At 36.2% G+C, this 22,655-nt stretch overlaps 2 pseudogenes; one reads left to right on the top strand and one right to left on the bottom strand.

Annotated features, from left to right (window-relative positions):
* Positions 1 to 12,778: 12,778 nt before the first annotated feature.
* LOC103343283 (pentatricopeptide repeat-containing protein At5g39710-like) lies at positions 12,779 to 15,143 on the top strand (annotated as a pseudogene).
* A 4,867-nt stretch (positions 15,144 to 20,010) lies between these two features.
* LOC103343282 (signaling peptide TAXIMIN 1 pseudogene) lies at positions 20,011 to 20,360 on the bottom strand (annotated as a pseudogene).
* Positions 20,361 to 22,655: the final 2,295 nt, after the last annotated feature.

Below are 22,655 nucleotides of genomic sequence, written 5' to 3'. Positions count from 1 at the left end.
TCCTATTCTTTTTTTTTAATGTAAAAAAAATAACAAATTTTTAAAAAAAAGACACACACACACTAATACTCTACTAGAAAGCCAACCTACCCTAGAAACCCTCTGTCTAATAAGCGGACGAAGAAGTTTTTTTTTTTTTCGGAGAACCCCTCTATAGATAAATTCATCACTAAAATTTAAGATTTTGAGCTATCTCTTCTTCCTTTTCTTTCTCTGTCTTTTAAGATTTCCAAATGATTGTTTCCTACGAATATTTTTAATTTCCAAATAAAAATCTCAATAATTACATCAACACATAATAAGGCTAGAAACAATAATAATAAATCAACTTTTTAGAGAAATAATTTAATTAAAGAATCAAGGAACAATAAAACCAGAATTTGTGTGCTTGCTTGCTTAATAAAATGAACATATTTTCAATTACTAAAAAAAGAAATGAACATATTTTTGAGTTATTAGAGACTAAGACCAGCCCGTTTGACAAAAACAAAGAAAAGACTTGGACCAGCCAGTGGACATTGGCCTACTTTTCTTTATTTATTTATTTTTAGTTTTTTGTTTCGTAGGGTGTGTGCTTCTTCGTCTTCATGTCAGTGTCACTGTGAATCAATCACCATCTGTGCATTTATTCCTTGGGTGTTTGTCTGTGTGTACTTGTTGCAAGTACTGTTATATAATGTACTAGCATTGTGGCTTATATATGTTGAATAAAAAAACATAAACTATGCTGTTGTTATGAAGATGGCTGGAGGATTCTGTACTTGTCATGACGTGATTCGTTAACCCAAATGCAGGTACTCGACATGAACTGTGGATGCTAACTATGAAATCTTGTATGTTGGGCTTAATTATGCCGCTGTAGTAATGAGAAATGGTAACAAAGTTTACGATTAATTTCTTCAAGGTATTTAAGAGAGGGCTGCCCGCCCTGCTCTAGAAGGAGACAGCAGCCCGAGAAAATGGTCAGCCTTAGGAATGGAGATAGAAATCTTATTTTGATATAAGCATACAAGGTGTCATTTGTTTTCCTTTTTAACTAATACTAATTATTTTGATACAAGTTTAAACATAGAAATCTTATTATTATGAGAAATGTAGCATTAATAAGATCTTTAAAATGAGCCTAATATCAAACATATTTTAATTAGAATATATATATATATATATATATTAAAGTCCCCTTCAGTTAAGGGATCCCTCAAATAGTGTTATTTAAGGGATGGGGCGCTCAACTGTTGTATCTGTTTTAATGACCTTGTGTGGCTGATATTGAATTACATCTTTTACGCACCACAAACTCCACTTACGCTTGGGAACGACGTACGCTGGGAAACCAAACGTCTTTATTCTTCCTCCAATGCTTGGAGACCTTTCACGCAAACCAAATGACGTGAAGAAGATGACTCACCATCGTCAATTGAAGAAGAAGACACACCATCGTCAATTGAAGAAGAAGACACACCATCGTCAATTGAAGAAGAAGACCCACCATCTATGCAACAGAGGTATGCTATCATGTGTATGAAGTACAAAATTTTTTGGATGAGTTCTGATATGGTTTTAATGGGTTTGAAGATCACTCATCTAGATTTTTAATGGTTTTTTAAAGAAGAGTGCTAGCAACCTTCTCTTTAACCTTCTCTTTTGGACCGTCTCTCTTCTTCTCATGACAAGTGTCACTTTCCTTATACTTAAAACAATGTCATTAATGCATCATACAAACTAGTTTTTGTTTTCCAAGTTTACCCTTATTAAATGTATTAATTTTTTTAAATAACAAGCTTTTTTTTTTTTTTTTTTACAACTTTCTTACCACCTTGTTAAAAAATTAAATAAGAAAAAATTTTTTTTTTTTTTTCCAAAGAGAACGTATGTTTTGTTAAAAACAAAATAAAGATGATAACAATATCATGAAACAAACTTTATTTTTTATTTTTTAAAACTATGACTTTTTTTTTCTATTATTTAATTTTTAACAATGTGCTAAAGAAGTTGTAACAAAATTTGAATAAATTGAAGGAAATATAACAGCCAATACATTTTAAAAGGGTAAACTTGGAAAACAAAAACTAACTTGTGTGATGCATTAATGACATTGTTTTAAGTGTAAGAAAATGATATTTGTCATGAGGAGAAGGGAGAAGGTTCAAAAAGAAGGTTAGAGAGAAGGTTGCTAGCATTCCTCTTTTTAAAATTTTGGAATATCATGTGTATGAAGTACAAAAAAGTAATTATAATCATGTAATGATTGGAAGCTTCTTCTACACACATGCATGCTCAATTAACCAAGAAAATAATTAACCTCATTTTATATATGTAATAACCCAAACCTAAAATTAATATTTAATTATTAATTTATTGGAGGAAAAGACTAAAATGCCCTTAGAATTTTTATTAGGTCAAAGATTGACTTTTTGACCAAGAAGGAAATTGGGGATTTCAATTATACCGTTGCGTAGAGCGCGACGAAACGAGTCCGTGAGACACGTAGTGGACTCGAATCGGAATTATAACGAAGAAAATACGGTCAAAATACACTCAAGGGCAAAAAGTTAATTTCAAAAAGTTAGATTTTAAAACCCTCGTTTCTCTCTCTCTCTCTCTCTCTCTCTTGAGCCCCGATACTTTTCTCCAGCGGTGGCTTCTCCAAGCCACCGCTCCACCTCCGCCTTGGGACCGGATCAAAAAGAACGAAGCTTTCCTCTTCCCTTTAAGCCGGTAGTCGAAACGCGAATCCGCGAATTTGCAGAAACCGATCGGTTTCGGTTTGGGAGAAAATTTCAGTGCTCGTTCTCCGTCATCCGCCACCATTTCCGATGAGTGAGGTATGGTTTCTCACCTATTTCCCGAGCTCTAGCTGACTGTTGGATATGAATTGGTTGATTTCATGTGTAGGAGAACGATTTCGAAACCTAGGTTTTGACAGATTTTCGGTCTACTATTCCGGCCATTTCCGGCCACTTTTGGGGTAGGTCCACGAACAAAAGTGGCTCCAAATGGGGTGTTATACCTAGGATAGAGTCTTGAGCCTAGATGTTGAGTTTTCCGGCGATGCGTTATCGCTTTAGGCAACTTGCGTGTAGCGTGGGCAGGGTGGGGACCACAGTCAGTCCTAGAATGATCTCCTAGTCCTCACGGCGTGTAAGATTTCGCGGATCTTAATTCGGATATCGTTTGAACCCGAGCGGATCTCGCCATGCGATTTCCGGGTTCAATACGTTTGAACCGTTGGATTGTAGTTAATTCCAAGTATGTTAATCTAGACTTTCGAGATTGTATAGTATTTGGCGGATCATAAAGCGAGTCGGATACTCAAAATGGTCACCCTAGACCATTTTAAGCGATTAGTGCAGTCGAAAAGAGAAAAGAACTACGTGTGGCTTGATCCTCTGCGTAGGCAGCCTACGATTATCAGCGCATCCACGAGTTAGGGCTGGGTTTATGTTACTTTTGAGGCATTTTGGTCATTTACAACCCGATTACTAGGTGTGTCGCTTTAAGCAGATTCGCCCGGATTTCAAAGTGGAATTTGGGTCGGGTCGTTTCAATATACGAAAGCTAAGCTTCTACAGTTATAATTACAAAATAATTTTAGTATACTGATTGAAAATTAAACACTTACAAGAAAATAATATTAAAAAACTTAAAGTTAGCTATACAAGACATTTGTTTCAAGTTATTTTTCGGCATAGAAATAAGCTTGAAAAATATACTTTGGAAAAATATACATAAGGGCAATGAGAGCTTAGCTTGAAAAATTGTCATTTGATCGTGAAAACCAAATGAGAATGCTGGATCCTTGAAGAGAGTAAGAGCCTTGATTATTGTTTAATTATACAATAATATTATTTATATCACATTTATGCTGAAGATGCTGCACTACAGGTCGTCTATTGGAGGGGATGAATAAACATTGAAAAAGGGAACAGAGAAAGAAAATAAAGATCATCAAAGTTGAAGAAGGGAAGACCCAAGGAATAGTGCAAGAGGGAATTTGGTACAGGAGAAATAGAAAGGTGCAGCTGCCCATTGAAGGGGATGAATAAACATTGAAAAAGAAGTCTGCAACAGCCCAAGAAGGAAGAAAGAAGGATTTTAAAAATGAATAAAAGTGGATAATATTCATTTGAACCATAATTTTGGTGATTTTGGAACTTTGATGCATGTCATCATGGATATAACTCCTTATATTGGGGTGACATGCGACCCACTTGTCCTGTCATTGGAAGTGATGAAGTAGCTGGAAGCATATGTATGGTGAAAAACCAAGCGAGACAGGAAGAGAAAATGACAATTGAAGGCATTCACTATCAAATTTTATGCGATTGTCTTCATTTTGAGGATTTGTGTAGCATGCACTAGATGCCAAATGCAGGAAATAGAAAGATTTTGCCAGACCAGAGGTTTGTCCTTTCGGTTTGGTAATCGAACTCTTTTTATTACCAATCTTTCAGCCCTTTGGAGGTTTGTCCTTTCGGTGCAGCAGGAACTTAATTTAATGATTCACCTTTCTCTTCTCCTTCTCATTCTCATTCAGGTTGTGCTTTTTTCTTTTTCCAAAAGATGGAAACCAATGTTTACATCAGCAGCCAATAAATAAAAAGGCCACACCTGAAAATGGATTTCAAGCTAATTACCATTCACTATTTTGGTATTATTGTTACTATTAACATCTTCATTCACTATTACATGTGAAAGAAATCTTGAATGTTCAAAGTGCTTGTTTGTTCATTTTGCTGGTTTTGACTCTAAGAGCTTAATGAACTAGTACATCAAACTGAAACTGAGTGCATCAAAGTGAAACTGAAACCTAGTCTCATGCCTTCGCTTTTAGTGCGATTCCATCACCAGTTTTAGGGGAGTACAAAACAAAATATTAAAAATAATAATATGAAACCCTAAACCCCATTACCCCCATCCCATCACTCGCCAGCCATCGCCACTTCACTCTCTCACAGACCCTGAACCACACCATCATATCACACCCCTCTCTCTTACCCGCAACTCAAAATCCTACCCACCTTCATTCCTTGGCACCCAAAGTTGTCTAAATTCAATGTATCTGCACCCTTTCTTCTCCCATTATACAATACTACTGTAGTAACCCTAAATACATCTTCCATTCAAATATAGCCACGTGTCAATTTTTGTACAGCCAGCCCTCCCCTTCCGTCTCCTCCTCTGCCATCTTCTCCCTCTGTTCTCTCTCCCCCTCCTCCCTCCCCTCTGTTCTCTCTCTACTTCTAGAGCAGCGCGGGCGGCCCTATCTTAAATACCTTGAAGAAATTAATTGTAACTTTGTTACCATTTCTCATTAATGTGGCTGCATAGTTGAGCCCAACATACAAGATTTCATAGTTAGTATCCACAGTTCAGGTCGAGTACCTGCATCTGGGTTAATGAATCACATCATGACAAGTACAGAAAATCATCCAGCCATCTTCATAACAAGCAGCAAAGTTTATGTTTTTTTATTCAACATATTAAGCCACAATGCTAGTACATTATAACAGTACTTGCAACAAGTACACACAGACAAACACCCAAGGAATAAAAATCACTAAATGCATGCACAGATGGTGATTATTCACAGTGACACTGACATGAAGACGAAGAAGCACACACTCTATGAATGACCAGCTAGACTATAGAGATTGGTAGGGCTTATGGATTATTATAACACAAAACAAACATGTTGCTGCTGCTAACTCATTAATTTCTAGACACCATGAAGATCTGGGTGGCCGGGAAAAAGATGTGGTTTGAACAGTGCAATTCGGTAGTGTGTTTGATAAGTTGGCCCAGAAGTAGACGACGTCCCCAACAGCAATGCCTCTGTCGTTGACAAAGCTTTTCCATCCTCGAGACTGGAGAACTGGCTTCAGGTATCTGCCGCGCCTACCAGGTAACTTGAACAGGTAAACCCGATATGTTTGTCTATCGAAAACGTTGATTGAGATAGCATTACCTGGATTGACAGGAGGCAGCACAGCAAGAATTTTTCTGGTCACTACAAGTCTCCCAACATCCGTGGCCGTGATCACTTTCTGCACACCCTGTGCAAGCTCCATCGATATCATCACTCCCTCTTTACAAATGAATTCAGTACCAAACTACAAAATGTTCACTTAGCTACTTATCTTCTGATGTTTCATTGCTTTAGAGGACCTCAGCTCACTCAGATACTACTATATAAAGAGAAATCTGATATCAGGGTGACCAGTTAGGAAATGATTTTGGAGTGGCCCTCTTGAAAGATGTAGGCCAGGGAACTGCCAGTGCCTGGCTTTAAGTGGCCTTTGCATCTCTTTGTCGTGTCGTCTCTCATGGGGTTTCCATCTCTCTCTCTCTCTCTCTCTCTCGTGGGGTCTCTCTCTCTCTCTGATTATAACATTTGCTTTTGCTTTTGCTTTTTGGGGTTTTCACACCTCCCCTCCCCCCCCCCCCCCCAAAATTTCGTCCAAACAGAAACAGTTCAAGGGGCTATGTTTACGTGATGTCCTATTTCCCTTCTCATATGCAAAATTTCCTTCTTGTTTTGTTTTATTTTTATCCTTGCCCACCCAGCTTCATATTAATGTTTTTATACTTCATATTTTGTGTTATAATTCACTCACAAAACATGCCATTAATTCCCTTTTTTGGTCCCTCTAATATTAGATTATTTTCCTTTTTCTCTCAAACGCTCTCCACACCTCTCCCTCTCAAACCCTAGCCGCCGTTCCTATCCTAAGGGAGTGGGAGGGAAGGTCACTGCCTTTATTGCATCTAAAATTGCATTATATGACAGCACACTAGGCATAAATCCATCAAACTTTGGCTAAATTAACAAAGTTCATAGCCTTAACAATGAAGTTCATGTGAGACTAAGACTTTACTCTTATTTAATAAAAAAACTATCTTGCATCCTCCATGGATGCCCTTGCCCTGGACATAGTCGTGAGTTTTAGGAAGAACTACCCTTAAGCTTTCATCTATGCCCATCACATGAATTAGAGATTTTTAAGGAAATGATTGATTCTTTTGGATCTCACTTTGTGGCCGCTTTCTTAGAAAAACTAAATTGATCAGAATCTTCTTAAACAAAGTAAACAGTTTTTAAATCTTTCATAAGGATTTGATAAAACAAGATTTTCCTGGACTCCTTTCCCTCTTTCTAATTGGTTGGAGGTCCAAAATATTTGTTGCAAAAACTGCCTCAATCCTTCATTTGAATGAATGCGCTAACTAGTTAATTAATCTGCTTCAAAAAGAGCAAATTTATGATGACAATTGAAGATTCCAAGATCCGTAATGATTCAAACATATCATCTCGAAGTGTCCAAGTTCGCAATAAAGGGAGAGGCCAAGAGTGGCGTTTGATTTTTGCTGTCTCACTTTCAGTATCGGCAATCATTTCATCCCCTTACCTTTTTGCTGTTTCCATACATTTGATTTTCTCATTGGCCTTTCCCGTAATGATTATTTTCCCTTTTGCTGATAGAATCCACCTCCTTTTACTTGTCCCTAAAACTGTTATCCATCCATATATACATGCGCGGAAACAACGGGCTCTCTCTCTCTCTCTCTCTTCTTGGACTTAAGTGCATCAAAGTCCCTGAGCATTAGTGGTTGCATGTCGGCTTCACTCTCTCTCTCTCTCTCTCTCTCTCTCTCTCTCTCTCTCTCTCTCTCTCTCTCTCTCTTCTTGGACTTTAGTGCATCAAAGTGAAACTGAAACTTAGTCTACTTTTGTTCAATCATGCCTTCTTTCTTTTAATTTTAACTAGTACTAATCATTTTGATGTAAGTTTAAAGGTAGAAATATTATTATCATGAGAAATATAGCATTAATAAGATCTGAAGGAGATGTTTAAAATGAACCTAATATCAGATATATTTTACAAAGTAAATTTAATCATCTCCTTTTTTACAACATATGCTATTTACTTGACATCTGTTGGGTCAACATATGCTATCATGTTTCATTTTGAGGATTTGTGTGGCATGCACTAGATGCCAAATGCAGGAAATACAAATGAAAACTGGGTTTTTGGTCTGAAATTGAAGCATCTCAAGGGACTTGCTTTCTTTATTCTTATTAGTTATGCTCCGGAATTAATGGGAGTCAGTGCAAAAATATTTGGGTTGGAAGTCCCAAGTTTATTATGTTGTCTGATTGCAATTTGGTTGAATTTGATGGATTAGTTTGTCAAGCATCAGTCAAAGACACTTCTTTTTCTTTTCAAATTCAATTGAAAACGAAATATATTTTCAATTAAATTTTAGAAGAAAAAACTTAGAATGTCTTTGACTAGGTGATGTTGACATATTATTATATCCCAATTGTATTTTTCAAGCTTATTTCTATGTCTAGAAATAACTTAAAATGTCTTATATAACTAATTTATTTTCTTGTATTTATTTAATTTGTGTATATAAAAATTATGGCCCACTCGTATAAACATCAACTCAGCAGTTCCCACCCAGAATACGTTAGGGAGAGACTAAATACTATATATACATAATTTTTTTAATGCGAATAATATCTATGTATAGAGAAGGAGAGAGGGAGAGAGGGAGAGAGAGAGAGACATATACATACAGACATGTTTCCTGCCCACATTCTCATCTAGCTTTGTCCATTCTCATTCAGCCTCCATTTTCACGAGAATATATGGCTATGTTTGAAATAGGAACCTGTAAGTAGTATCATACGCACATCAGTCAGGTAGCGACCTAGTGGCGTTAGAGAGGAGTGAGTGAGAGAGTGTGCATATGCATGTCCAACTATACTTAATAAGCATGCATATATACTTTTCCCAATGGTATAACAATGTTCAGGTAAGTTTGATTTACTAGATGATTTTAATCCACACAAAACACAATCTCAATTCCCAATGGTATAACAATGTTAAGGTAAGTACGGCCAATTTGGATACTCCTTTTGGATAGTACAACAATGCATCCAAGAATTAACAAGATATATATATATATATATACTCCTTTTTCTTTTAAATAAGATCAAAGATAAATAAATAAAACTAAAAGAAAAGAAAGAAAGAGGGTGCAGATGGCATTACATCTGTTTTGTGATGCCAAAAGATGTTTTTATGGATCAACTTGATCTTGTAGTATTATTAATTATTACTGATATTAAACAAAAGTTTTATATTCGAATTCTCCTTCTTAAAAAGAAAAATGCTTCAATGGTCCAAGACTAGAGTGGCTCTCTTAAAAATTTAATGTTTTTTTTTTCGTTCATGTGTAGTTATTGTTTTTGAAGATGAAAATTTGAGTATAATTTTGTAAACCAAAATGGTACGTTAATATATATATTTTTTCCATGAGTTTTACCAAGGACAAATACATGTTAAAATCAAACAAACAAAGCATGCATCCATCGCCCACAAATATGTACAAAATGAATGTAGTTACACAAAATAAGTAAGAACAAGAGATGAAGTTGTTTATTTTCAATTTCTAATATATAATTTAACATAATTAATCTCAACAGATTAAGATTAGTGGACGGATTGCCCAGAAGCAATAAAACAGCCTCTTTAAGGCTTTTAATCGAACACTTAGTGGGCACAAGTAAAGGGGCAAATTCATGCATCTCTAACGCATTTTTTGGCGAGGCTGCACCTCCTTGCACCTCTGTGGGTCCGCAACCGGCGGCGAATATGTATCATAAGTCTGAGTACATGTGCTTCTAGTTGCTGAATCAGGGATTTAGTCATTGTTTAGGTTGTGCAGAATTCTCTCTAGATCAATTCAATATGTTGTTGTGTTTGGTCACTAGAGAATTTTTATCCATATTATTCGGCATATAGTTGCTTTGTACTTTTGTTCATTTATCAATAATATACTATCACTTATTTTAAAAAAAAAAAGAAAAAAGAAGACATAGTGGGCTATATTTGGAAATATATAATAATATAGTAAATTGCTTTTCCCCCCAAATCTATGCAGCTTATGGTTACCTTCTTTATGGCTCTGCCATATGCATTTCCTAAGTTTGATGATGCATTTTATTATCATTAATTTATATTTTCTTGATTAGTGTTGAGGCCCAAAAATTCAGGGTTGGGCCCAAATAAATTCCTGCCCCAATGTAATGCCTTATTAAGAAAAGACCCGATTTGGAGCACGTGAAAGTTCATCATTCACGTTTGCACGAGTCATGATTCTCGTGTCATGCCAAATAAATATGCAATCTATCATGCTAAGAGTTGAAATAAGCACTGGCTTCATGAGCCCAAGCTAATTTTCTCATCAAGCGTCATATCTCTCTTCAAAGCGACATAATTCAAGCACGCCAAGCAACATGCAATGCTAAGCGAAAAATCATTATTATTACATCTAGCCACGCTACAAGCTTAAGTGGGTTCAAGCCACGCAAAATGTTCGGGGCTTGCTTGAGTGGGTTGTGGTATGGATGGTAACGAGCTTTCATAAGGCCCATTGATGAGCCGAGAAATGGAAGTTTTGGGCTGCTTGGGAGCCCTAAAACTCAAGCCCATTTCTTGAGCCCAAATATGTGGATAAGCATAAAGGAGAGAAAAAAGCCCAATACTCTAAAAGAGATGACCCAATACCTCAGGAAAAGCTCAGCCCAGTACTTAATAAAATATGTAGCGTTGTGTTCAACCCTTGCCAAAGCTTCATAGCAGAGTCAACATGAAGCCATCGCAAAACCAAAGGGAATTAGTACGTATAGGAGGAATACTCATTAGGCAAAAGCTCTATCCATTCTCATTTCCCTTGCAAGCTCTAATAGGGAAACCAATAAGAAAAGCAAGTGGCGCCTCATCCCCATGGGAAGGTCCAGCCTCACAAAATCCTCGGACCCTAAAGAGTCTATGACCCTCCGCTCTGGTTAAAAGAAATTTCACCAAAAAGGAGTGAAGGGAAAGAGGCAAAGGAAAAGTGGGAATGAATGATTGATAGAATTAGAGTTCTAAGTGCCTATAAAAAATAGGCTTCTTCTACCCAGCAAAATCATCATCCATAGTGCGACCAAGCTTTGTCAAGCAATTGGAAATTCACTCAAACCACACACATTACTTCACCACTAGCTACACACATTCAAAGAGCATGTTACATCTCTCCTCCCTGAAACCTCTGCAATTTCAAGCCCTATTCCTCCATCTCTCCCCTTTTCTCTTCTATTAAAATACTCCAGAGTTTGATAGATTTTTCGTCAAGTTGCTGGAAACTACTCAACACACCCATTATACCCCCATCTCTCTCCCTCTTCAACAAACCCTCTTAGAATCCATTCTCCCTTTTCTTAGAACCCCCATCTTTCATAAAAACTCACAACTCTCTCTCAGTTTATGCTAAACTCATGATGGTTTTGCTCCCATACCACAAGCTTCTCATGCCAAGCTAAGAATCTACATGTAAGCTGTTGTTATTTTTGTTGGTGAACGTAACCAAGGTGTTTCCTAAGGTTTCACTACCCTTTCGATGCATTCTTGGGGTATGATCTTTGAACTCAGACTCAGGGGGTAATTTCACATGTTTCTCTTTTCACAGCCCAAGTCCATTCGTCAAGCTGCTGGAATAAAAATACCCCTACAATTAGTATATGCATATGTGTGTGTGATTTCTTCTTAATATGTATTGTTTGTTCAAAACTCAAAATATTTCCCATCTTTCCTATTGAAAGGGGCGATAGCATATTAAACTCACAAACACTACACGAATGCTAGGAATGAAAAGAATGTTGCTTGACCAGCTAGTTGCTCGCCAGACGTGAATCAACTCTTTTAGTTTCTTCTTTCTACAAATTTGCTTCCCTACCCCCCCTTCTTTTTCTAAGAAAAAGGCAAAATGACATGTAGTCTAAGGACTGTTTTTTTGTTCCTTAATGAAACTTATGATCGAGACATTTTGTGAATCCCAACAAATCTGATAGATATCAAGCATATATGTTCACTTTTAAAAAACCTTTTGCCCTTCAACCTTTCTAATAGACTGTCTTGACTGTTTGATAGGTAACCGAGAAATTCATCATGCAAGAAGTAAATCAAACCCAAATAAACAAGGTAATAAAAGTTTGGATCACTACATGATTAGCCAAAACTACAAAGACTACTTGCTTACCTACTTGTTTTTGATTTTTATCACTTCACTAAAAAATTCCATATTGATCAAGCTAAGCCCATCATCATCACTTTTATTCTCATTAAAACCTTAGAGCATCTTAATTAGAATATTTGAGAAACCTACGTAAATGAAAGAATAGCACGCTGTATTTTTACATCTAAAATAGTCACCCCCGTAATGCTCAGAGAAAGAGAGAGAGAGAGAGAGAGAGAGAGAGAGAGAGAGAGAGCACCATATTTTACATATTAATCTACATAAAGAAGGAGCAATAAACCACGATTGCTTTTGAAGAAGACTTTTTTTCTTTATGTAAATTACAATTTACAGAAATCTTTCATTATAAATATAAGAAAAATTTATGCATACATATTAAATTATGATTGGCTTGAAGTTTCTAGGAGGCGGGCATTTTCTCCCTTTTTGTTTCAACTTGAGCAGAAAAACATCTCTAATGGATCCAAGGGTTCTAAATGTCCAAGCCCAGCTGATGGGATTGAGCGAAGTCCACAACTGGTTTCAGCCCATGGAACCGAACCAAAGCGAGGCCTGAAATTGAAAGATCCACAAGAAAAAAATATATTTTTATTCATAAATAAAACGTCCTACTTTGACTCTCTTGTAATTTTCGTCTTCTCCGTTCTACTTACGCAGCTCTCGATAAACCTCTAACGTCAACCCGAAATGCCCCATGAAACCTCATATTCACAAGCCATCTTCCTTCCCCTGTGCTCCCTCCGACACCCTGCTCGCAGAAAGAGCAATCACATAACTCAAACACCATCCCCACAACTTCACTTCTCTCGCCTGCTTTACCCCAGAGGCAGCCTTCTATTTACTCCTCAAGTCCCAATTCGACCACTAACCCTAAAGTTCCTCACTGGGCTCTAACCATGGTTTCTTCACCTTCCAATGCAAGTGACTCGCCCTCCACATTCTCACTCCCTTCAAGCATACAAGAGAGCCCAACCTCGCCGAGGACGCTGTCACAACACCATCGATGTGAGGTAATTTGGTCTTCAAAGGCCTCGTGACTCCTGCATATCTGCACCGAGCTCGCGGTTTTCGACTTGGTGGGGAAGTCTTACTCTCTCTGGAATTTAATTGATGAGGCTCTGAATATTGTTAATTTGGCCAAAGTTCATGGATTTATGCCTGGTGTACTGTCATATAATGCAATTTTAGATGCAATAAGTGGGTCAAAAGAGTCTGCTCAATTTTCGAGGAGCTGTTTTCTGAGATGATTAGCAATGGGGTATCCCCGAATGTGCATTACTTACAATATTTTGATTAGGGGTTTTAGCGGGCCGGGGAATTTGAAAATGGGGCTGTAGTTTTTTGGTGGAATGGAAAGAAATGGATGTTTGTCGAATGTGGTTACTTATAATACGTTGATTGTTGCACATTGCAAATTGAATAGGATTGATCAGGCATTTGAACTGTTGAGATTGATGGCGTTGAAGGGGTTGGAGCTGAATTTGATTTCGTATAATGTGGTAATCAATGGGTTGTGTCGAGAAGGGAGGATGAATGAGACAAGTCAGGTTCTCTAGGAGATGAAAAGAAAAGGTTTTGTTCCTGATGAGGTGACTTGTAAATTGTAATACATTTATTAGTGGGTATTGCAAGGAAGGTAATTTTCACCAAGTACTTGTTCTGCAAGAGGAGATGCGGAGGAATCACTTGTCTCCCAATGTTTTCAATGTCATTAATGCTATGTGTAAGGCTAAGAATTTAAATCGAGCAATGGAGTTTTTCCATTAGATGCGTGTTAGAGGACTTCGTCCAAATGAGAGGACGTGTACTACGTTGATTGATGGTTTCTCCCAACAGAGGTTCTCAAATGAAGCTTATGATGGTCTGAAGAAAATGATTGGGAATGGATTATCACCTTTGATTGTGACTTACAATGCACTTATCAATGGATACTGCTTTTTGGGGAGGATGGAAGATGCCATTCGAATCCTACAAGATATGACAGGGAAAGGGTTGTCCCCTGATGTACTAAGTTATAGTACTATTATAACTGGGTTTTGTTGGCATCAAGAATTGGAGAGCGCATTTCGAATGAAGCTGGAGATGACAGATAAGGGTGTATCGCCTGATGCTGTTACCTATTCATCACTCATTCAAGGTGTCTGTCAGCAAAGAAGACTAGGTGAATCTTGTGATCTATTCCAAGAAATGTTGAGTATGGGTATGCCTCCTGATGAATTTACATACACAACATTGATCAATGCTTATTGTGTGGAAGGGGATTTAAATAAGGCTCTTCATTTGAATGATGAAATGATACAAAAATAATTCCTACCTGATGTTGTTACCTACAGTGTGCTCATTTATGGACTTAACTAACAAGCTCGAAAGAGGGAAGCAAAGAGGCTTCTGCTCAACTTGTTCTATGAGGAGTCTGTCCCTGATGATGTCACATATAATACGCTAATAGAGAACTGCACTAATGGTGAATTTAAGAGTGTGGTTGCTCTAGTAAAGGGATAATGTATGAAGGGTTTGATGAAAGAAGCACACCTAGTTTTTGAGACAATGATTGAGAGGAAACACAAGCGTAACGGAAGCAGTTTATGATGTTATTATTCATGGTCATTGTAAGGGTGGAAATGTTATCAAGGCATACAATCTGTACAAGGAAATGTTGCATTCTGGTTTTGTTCCGCATACTGTGACAGTTATTGGGCTTGTTAAAGCACTTTTCACAGAGGGGATGAACAATGAATTGAGTCAAGTCATAGGGAACACACTGAGAAACTGTCAGCTTTCTGATGCTGAACGTGCAAAACTACTCGTTGACATCAACCATAAAGAAGGAATATGGATGAAGTTTTTAATGTTCTTGGTGATATGGCCAAGGATGGCCTCCTTCCAAATAGTGGAGTAAGTGCTTCTGCAGGGGATAACTAATGGCAAGCATTCTCTTATTAAACGGAGCAAAAAATGAAGGCAAAAGTTCAAGCTGATTGCAATCTTTTTGGTTGACAGAGTAACTGATGAAGCCGAAGTGCATAATCACCTTGATTGTGATTATTGTCCGATAAAATGCTTCAGTGCTATGGTGGCTTGTGCAAATAAGCCTTATTACTCCATGCCCATGTTTTCTTAGAATCCAGCCAACCTTTTTATGAAGATTCTTCGTTTATCATGCAGTTACTTTCTTACAAGTTCAGGTAATGTGTGTGGGTGTATGTATAACGTTTTTTTCATCATGGAAGAGAAATGGAAATACATTGGCCGTACAGATTGTTGTTTTTGTATACTATGTGTACTCATGACTCATTATTGGACTTTTCAGTTTCAGTTAACAGATAGTTGCAGTTTAATCTATTCTCTGCTACCGAGTCGTTCTTGAGAAGATAAAATTAGTTTCATACCAAAGCACAAGCAATCAAGGACCTGAAGAAGCATTAGCAAATAATGTTTCTCTGCACTGCTATCTTCGCTTGCCGGTGTTTCTGGAAGTTGAAATCTTGTGTTGACTTAAATGTATCCTGAGAAGCCAAGGATGTGGATTTCAAGCTGCATCTGATGAGATTTGAAGAATAATATACTGTCCTAAATGTTGATTTATGGCGATTAAATCTTCAGATTTTACAGATGTATATATGTCTGATGATCTGCTGTATTTTGACAACACAGTATACAAAATTGTAACCTGATATTTTATTGTCGTCTTCATTTGTAAGTTTAATTGGGCAAAATTATTTGTGCAGCTATTGAGTTTGTTTTATGAATAAGGTTTGAAAGCAACATCATGCATAGCATTTGATATGGTACTATCCCTCTCTGAAAATCGGATCGGCAGCTACATAACATGCCAGTTATGTGATCAATCTTGTGAATTATAGAATTTCCCATATCCCAATTTGATTGAATAGACCTCTGGATCGACGCTGGATTCGTTACCTTGCAGAACTTGTGTATCCTCACCAGAACTTCCAGTAACCTGAAATCTATTCAATTTTCAATCAATCCAGCGCCATACAGTCATCTGCCCTCTGTAGCTGTGTTTCACGACCAAGTATTAACATTTACTTAGGATCTAAGGCACCTCACTGATGGAGAATAGTTTCCTTCTTGCTTAAGCGTATTTTCCGTCGGCATCATAAGTGCTATGCTACTCATATTGTCTCTAACCAGCATGGTCATTTTGCTTCTTCTCTCAACTAATAATAGGTTTATGATCTCAATCACATTTACAAGCAAACCACTTTAAAATGGTAGATGACAGATAAAGAATAGTTGTAATATACTGACCTATGCCATAAGGTAGTTGACAGAGGAAGGTAAGTATAAGGACAATTGTAAATGTAATGACTCATGAGATTTGTTTGGTAATAAACTTTGGGTATGAAAGAGAAAAAGTGAGATTAAATCAACATAAAGCTATTATTTGTGGGATTTCTGTTCACTTTCTTCAATTTTCTCAGTAACCAAACATACAATTGTCCATCAATCCCAAAACTCAATAACTCTAATAACTAACAAATATATACGATTCAGGTTACTGTTTCTGCCCATTTACAAAATCTTCTTCTTCATAGCCTATTTATTCGTAGTTGCTTCATCGATGAGGCTTTTATTTATTTATTTATTTTTTAATTTTTTAATGTTTTGATTAGTGAGGAGATGGGAGATCAAATTGCTACCCCTTTCAAATTGGAAATGAGCAGGTACCTCCCCCTTCTCCCCTGCTTGACACTCAGGTTCAATAAGGGGTTTCTTTCCTCTCAATGTAACTGAAAAAACATTTATCTAAATCATCTCGATTGGGCTGTTTTTGGTGGCTTTCTATCTTGAGATCTATTGGGTTGAGAACTTGATTGAAAAAGTATAGGCTAGGCCACGTGTGGAGGACTAGACTAGGTTAGCTTAGAAATGACTAGATTTCGTGTGAAATCAAAGAAGAACATGGATATTGTCTTCGCACTTGGATGGACGAATTATTCATAAAAAATTGATGTCTTAAAGTTATCCCCACCCACTCATCCTTCAACCTAAGAGACAACATCCTTACTTTCTCTTGGATGGATATTTAGCTATAATCCAAGCTAGCCTAGTCTAGCTAATCCGAGGGCTGATTTCTACTGTAGTGATAAATTTCATTTTTTCGATGTAAACTCTAACCCTCAAGCTTGCTCTTGTCCCGATAATTTAATTTTAGAGTTGCTTAGTTGCTAAGTTTCATTTTTTCGATGTAACTTGCTCTTGTCCCTATAATTCTATTTTAGAGTTGCTTAGGAATAAAATCAAATAAAAGCCTTAGTAGTACTGAGATAACTAAGGCTTATTTTTATGTATTTAGCCTTTAAGCACTTTGGTGGGATAAGATTAGTTGCTCTACAAGGTTTTTTTTTTTTTTTTTTTTTTTTTAAGGCTTCTGAGCAGTGGCAGATCTAGGATTCTATGGTCACAGTGTAAAAGTTCCAAAAATTTTATACGAAGAAAATAATACTAAAAAAAATATAAAGATAGTACTTCTATTCATATTTCATAACAAAATCAATAATATAAGTTACAATTGTCCGCGATGAGTTTTTATCTTTTGAAAACATTGCATTATAGTTTCGTTATCAATACAAGCAAAAACATCCCTCTCAATGTAAACAATATCTCATCTACTTCTATTGGTCTTGCACTTGAACTACCCAAATTAAACAGAGGACTGTCCGTAGATAATTTTCTTTTAAAGAATCGTTTCATAAATCTACACATTAATTAATTCAATTAATCATTAAATTTTATCCAAATTATCATATGAATATGAAAATGTCAATAACCCACTACCAATATTCAATATACCAAATTATCATGTCAATTAATATTCAATATTCTTCAATATACCAAATTATCATATCAATCAATATTTCATATATAATAAATCAATCCACATTATCATTTCCATAAATTTCATTCCGTAAAAAAAAAAAAATCAATGTCAACAATATATATGTATGTATTAATATTATCATTATAAATTTATAAATAACATTGTTTCTCACTTGTAGTTGAAAAAAATGGCAATGAACGGCGGCACAAGGTGGTGGTGGTCAGCAGTGACGGCAAAGAGGTGTGGTGGAGGTTGGAGGTTTGGAGCTCTTAGGGATTGTAAGGGGGAGATATGAAATTGGGAATGAAAAGGGTTTGGAGTCTGTTGTGCTGAAATCGGGTAAGGGCTGAGTTTTTCTTTTTTCTTTTTAAATCTGGCTTAAAACAACGTCATTTTGAGGTCAGGTCAATTAAAAGATAATTGACTGAGCCTTGGAACAAACGACATTGTTTGGCCAGGCTCGTTTTAAAAATAAATAAAACAACCTTAGACATACATGCTAGGATTTTCGTCGAGTGCACACAAGGGGTCGCTCCGCAGCTATCCAAGGAGTCGTTCAACCCCTCTTGTCCCAACGTACGTCCACCTATACTTTTGAGCGTAATCTTGTTCTTGTAATTATGGTCAAAAGAAATTATATTTTTTCTTGTTCAAAGAATTTATGGTGATGTGTGTGAGTAAATGTTGTTCCTTTTTTATTTATTTATGAAAAGTAAAGGTTGTTCTTTTTGGCCATACCCGATTCATTAGGATAGAAGCCCATGAAGACCCTAATCCTGGGGAAAATTTGTCATCCCAAGACGTTTGAAGGACGTTTCTCTCAGCAAAGGGGACCTTTCTATTGTACAGCTGTGTGTTTGGATTGCTAGTTGTAATCAAAGCCCTTTAAGCATTTGGTGAGAGTGGTTACTCTAGACGTTTTTTTAAATTTAAAAAAAAAAAAAAAGTATATGCTTTTGAGCATGGTTAATAAAATACAGAAGAGAAAAAGTATGTATAAAATATGTATGTAAAAATACAAATGAAAAGTTTGGTCATTATATAATATTTTAATATAATTTATTTAAAATTTGTAATATGTATTATTTTTATTCAATATTATGTGAAAAATATGTATAACATGTGAATTTTGTTTGTATATATTATTAATTTTTTTTAAACAATACATATATTAAACGTGAAAAATACATATATACATATATAATATGTATATTGTATAGAAAAAAATACATGTATAGAAATAATTACGTATATATAATACGAATATTATACTTGAAAATGCTAACTAGGCTTTTCAGTATAATCTGATCATCATTGCCATTGGTTTCCCCTGGACACTACAAAGATATATGGGCTAATAATTAATGCACGAAGTGTTTAGATTTTTGCGCAAATATTTTTTGGTAGGTTGAATATCTTTGTCTTGAGCGCCGGCACGCAGATACCCCCATCCGAACCAAACGACAAGAGCGCCATGTTTAACTTTAAGTTTTGACTGTTCAAATGCAAAGTGAGAGCCAATACATCACATGAAGGTCGCCAAGTGCATGCTTTGGAAAGAAAAGGTTGGTAGTACGTCCGGACCTACCAACTTCATCTTGACTAGAGTAATGGGGTTGGGTTTGGCTAGGGGTGGCTTGGGGTGACGACGGTGTGGCTTGGCCACATGGGATCTAGATTATTTTTTCTCTGGACGAAGGCTTGAGTTAATAGAGTTGAAAGAAAAGCAGTTAAAAAACCAAAAGAAGAAGGAGAAACACGTGTTGTTTTTTAAGGAAGCCACGTCAGCCGTGGAGGAGGAATGGCTCCTGATAGCATTGTCCTTATCTTTATTCTTTTACTAGAGGGGCAGACGTGCATGATATATATGTAGTCTTTTCAAGGAACATTCTGGCTTTGAAGAAGTTATCTCCTATTCTTTGCTAGGCAGCCCAAATCTCTAGGCATATGCCCCAAAAAAAAAAAAAAAATTCCAGTTGTTTGCAGGTAGATTTCAATTCAATATTAAAGGTAAGAGGGAAAAAAAACATTCTTGGAGATAGTTATAGTTTTTTTTTTTAAAAAAAAAAAATATAAAACACCAAACTCAGTGATAAAACTAAACTAAAAATAAAAAGAATAAAATTTAAACAATCTGAATGAGATGAGATTAGCAGGGGATTTGAGAAGTGAACCACTCCATCACATGAATTGGGGCTTTGACCAACTCCACGACCACCGTCACGCACAAACAGCACGGGCATATGCAAGTCAGCAACAATCCGACAATCCAGATAACGATGCCGGCGATGGAGAGGACGAGGGAGAGGAGAGCAAAAGGAAGGCCGAGCAGAAAGCCCAGAGGCCTGCAATCACCTTCTGAAGAGCACATTTTCTCTCACTCTCTTTCTTCTTCTTTTTTTCTTTGATTTTGGTTCTTCAGCAGCAACTGCTTGAGAGAGAAGAGAATGGAGAGAGACTTGTTTAGTAATGGGAGACGGCACACGCTGTGTGTTGTATTGTTGGAAGGTTCTTGTGCTTTTCTGGAAATAGTTATAGTTACTTGGACTAGGGATACCAGTCCATGACTTTGACTCTATTAAGACAATTTCATTGTCTGGGATAAACATTATTATCACTTGATATTCAGAGGAAAATATTCTTGATCATTTGAGATTAAGAAATAAATATTTTTTATCACAAACTTTTTAAATGAAGTAGAACGATGTAATTAAAATACAACATTACTATTTGCAAATTGTCATCACCATAAGTAGAAAAGATACAATCTCTACAGGAGCAATATGCAAAAACTTTCCATATATGCACCCATCAGGGAACAAAAAATACACAACAAGGATACAAAAACAACAAAACCAACACAAACAAAGGCCAAGATGGGGTAGAGCAGTACCCATCTATTTATCTAACATAGTTAGGCACTCTCTAAAGAGCAAACTGGACAAAGCCAGAGTAAATTGCAAGAATAACTAACCATAATTCATTGAAAATAGGTTAGCTGTAATATTCTTGAAGCCCTGGGTATGTGGCTACCGAAAAAGTGGTTTGAGCAGTGCAATTCTGTACTCTGTCTGATAAAAAGCATTCTCCTCCCGCCAGAAATACATGACATCGCCAGCAGCGATGCCTCTCTCCTTCACAAATACTTTCCAGTGTTTTGCCTGGAAAACTGGTTTTTTTTCCCTCCCTTCTCTACCAGATAAATAGAACACATAGACCTTACCCATTTCGTCTAAGACTCTCAGTGGGAGATCGTGTGCTGGATCTATTTGGGGCAGGAATTCAAGCATTCCTCTTGTCACTGTAAGTCTTTGATTGACGTCAGACGGCGTCAACTCTTTTTCAAATCGATTCATTTTTTTCTGGGGCCTCTACAAAGTTCGAACACAAAACTGGAGCTGTCGAGATCCGTACGGACGTAGCTAGCTGCTTATGTTAAGATGAAGGTGAGATGCAGCATATATAGAGAGACATCACTCTTCGTTTTGTGGGCCAGGAGCGAGCTAGAATTGTAAAATTAAGGGGGTTGAAGTAGAAAATACGAATAGATAAAACACTTAAGTATTCAATCAAAGAAGAAAAGAAAAAAGGTTTCCTATGAGATTTTCTTAATTTGTTTGGTTCAATTTTCTTTAATGTTATTAATTATTGAAATGTGACAATTTTCTGTTGGCCGGTTTTGCAAAGGCGAAAAAATGTACGCTTTCTTCTTTAATTTTTTTCTTCTTCTTTTTGTCAAACCCTAGAATAGATGGGATATGTTAGTAGAGTGTTTTCCCTTTAAGTCCTTAAAAGTCATTTTACAAATGGGTAAATTATTTTTAAAATTTTAAAGATAAGGTTGGTGGGGAAATAGGATAAGGAGTGGAAATAATAACACTCTCTTATTATTATTATTATTATGAGAAATGTAGCATTAATACGATCTTTAAAATGAGCCTAATATGGAACATATATTATTTACTAGTAAATTATGTAGCAACACTAAAATAATTATAACCATGTAATGATTAGAAGTGCACGTACGTCCATGCAATCACGTGTTTTTCTTATAATGAAGACCTTTTTTATAAAAAAATAAAAAAATAAAACTTTTCTTATTAAAAATTTCCTATTAATGATGACCTTTTTATCGCTGCATGACGAGGGGTCACACTAGCACTAAATTATACAACAATAATTTGACCGCATATATCTGATTCCAAAGCACAGTCCCAATAGGGACTATTATTTTTTGTAAGCACGCACGCAAACCGTAATTAAAGATAAACCTAAGGTATACAAACCAATCAAACAGATGGCGACTGACATAAAATAATATTTAAAACAAAAGAATATAAAATTTATCATTAGATACGAAGATTCAAAAACTTGTAATAACTTTGTTAACTATCTAACTAAATGATATTTAAAAAAAATTACATTGAAAACAATGCATGCTGAAATAAACCAAGCTATTTAGTACAGTAAAACTTGTAACTCTAACTTAGAAGCTAGCACTTGTCTTTGTAGTTTTAAGCCTCTATGTCAATCTGTCAAGAGGTAAGACATGAATTTAAAGAGTTAAGACATACTACAAATGTCTTGTCCAACACCAATGAAGTCTGAAGTCTCATGTCATTCACATTCATTACCAAATACAAGTGCCCACTTCTTCTTAATTAGGTTATGATTGAATTCAGACTTGTAGAGATCAACTGGTTAATTTACAATTTCCAAT

This window comes from Prunus mume, linkage group LG6 (assembly GCF_029339155.1).
Source record: "Prunus mume cultivar Tortuosa linkage group LG6, ASM2933915v1, whole genome shotgun sequence".
Classification (NCBI taxonomy): domain Eukaryota; kingdom Viridiplantae; phylum Streptophyta; class Magnoliopsida; order Rosales; family Rosaceae; genus Prunus; species Prunus mume.
The sequence above is the reverse complement of the archived record's forward strand: the minus strand, read 5'-3'. Positions and strand labels throughout refer to the sequence as shown.